This window comes from Miscanthus floridulus, unplaced genomic scaffold, assembly GCF_019320115.1.
Source record: "Miscanthus floridulus cultivar M001 unplaced genomic scaffold, ASM1932011v1 os_1000_1_2, whole genome shotgun sequence".
Taxonomy (NCBI): Eukaryota; Viridiplantae; Streptophyta; class Magnoliopsida; order Poales; family Poaceae; genus Miscanthus; species Miscanthus floridulus.
The window spans coordinates 26,222-28,143 of NW_027097453.1; the positions used below are offsets into that span (position 1 = coordinate 26,222).

Consider the following 1,922-nt stretch of genomic DNA (forward strand, 5'->3'; position numbering starts at 1 on the left):
ACTTCTTTATCATTCTCCTTCTCCTCTTCCTGTACTTCCACTAGTGTCTTACCTGTCCTTGTCGGATATGGCGGATCATGAGTAGATTTGTGACCTCTTGTGGTTATGGCGTTGACCTTCTAAAGGTTAGTGGCAAAAGACATTGCAGAGGCCAACTAGGCTAATTGAGATTCTATCTTTTTATTATAGCTAAGTTGGTCTTGTATGGCAGAAGAAAAACTATCAATTTTAGTATTTATATTTTCTAGGACCTTATCATTAAAAGCAAGCTTTTTAGAAATACTCTCATTAATCCTAGCTTGTTCTAAGATTAAGTCTCTTAAGGATGGTTGTTTAGGATTAGAAGAATTATAATAATTACTTGGGTACTTACCTTGGTAAGTTGACCATCGTTGATGATTCCATCCTTATCTCTGTTGTTGTGAACCTGAATTGTTGCTAATGATGTTTGCATCCTCTTGATATTTAGGGAATTCAACCCCAAAATATTCCCCACATATATTTCAAGCATTGAAAGCATCTTGAATGGCCTGACGATCTTTCTTGTAATTGTCTCACTGTTCGAGCCAATTCAACAGTACGTCCATCTTGGTTGACAGTGCACACACCTCTTCTGGTACTTCTTTGCTCTTATTGCATGATGACCTAGCCTTGATTAGGGGCTATCTTTTACATAAGAGTCTCAGCTTTTACAAGGGTGAGTGACATAAATGATCGTCCAGTAGTGGCATCGAGCTGTTCATGGGCTTTCTAAGTTAATCCATGGAGGAAACTTTGCATGAGCAACCAATCTTCCATTCCATGATGAGGGCAATCTGAAACATATTCTTGAAAACGTTCTCATGCTTCTGGAATGGTCTCTCCTTTCTGCTGTTGGAAGTTTGAAATATTTCCTCTTAAGGCATTGGTCTTGCCTATAGGGAAATACTTTTCTAGGAAGGCCTTTGAACACTTTGCCCATGTATTGATGTGATCTTTGTTGGTGTAGAACCACTGCTTTGCTCTTCCCACAAGTGAGAATGGAAAGAGGCAGGAGTAGTACGATGTCTTGAGCAACGTCCTTGATGACGACCGTGCTACTTATCTCCAGGAAATTCTAAAGATGAGCACTAGCATCTTCATGTGCCTTTTCCGCTGAATGGGGTAGCTTGCACCATGTTGATGAGGCTTGGCCTGAGCTCAAACTCAAGATTATCGGTTTTGAGTGTTGGTCCAATGCGAATGTTCTCAGTGCTTGGAGCAGAGAACTCACATAGAGTCTTGTCAGCCATAGCTTCAGAAACTGATGTTGAGCTTCTTCTTTATTTGGTTGATCCTGATTGATAGAAATTATTGAATCACAACCAATCCTGCAATACCCTGTATAAGATATGAACAAAGACAAACAAGGGTAAGCCTGCTAAAGCATAGGTTATGAGTATTTATTTGGTCAATTCTCTTAGGCATGTGCCCCTCCCAGGCAACGGTGCCAGGAATGCTTGTTGACATTTCTTAGCATCACTCTTAACTAAGTTATCATCCTCTAGCATGATGCCAGAAATGTGTTGTTGGTAATTATGAGAACACTTATAAACTATCTATATAAGGTATCCGTAAGTGCACAGATAATATACCATTGTAGCATTTCACCCGGGAATATGCCGAAGTATCGTTATTTATATTTTATCCACAGGGAGGAGCTATGGGGTTGTGTTGGCATAGAGATATTGACAAATATGTATACTTATGATAAAACCACTCTCATGCTATGGCAGGGGTAAGTCAAGTGATAAGTAAATGATAAGTGTAAGGTAATAATGGTATTCCAGAGATAGAAATAGATACTCATAAAATATAGTAAGGCTAAGCAGAAGATTCGTTAAGAGCAAAAGATTTCCTAAGTCATTACTTATCTACTAAGTCTTTTGTACACCTAAGTACAT

At 38.9% G+C, this 1,922-nt stretch overlaps 1 non-coding gene across 1 annotated transcript; it reads left to right on the top strand.

Moving 5' to 3' along the window:
- Nucleotides 1-797: 797 nt before the first annotated feature.
- On the top strand, nucleotides 798-904 carry LOC136533575 (small nucleolar RNA R71). Its single transcript, XR_010778508.1, has one exon. It is a non-coding gene; the product is annotated as a small nucleolar RNA R71 (small nucleolar RNA).
- Nucleotides 905-1,922: the final 1,018 nt, after the last annotated feature.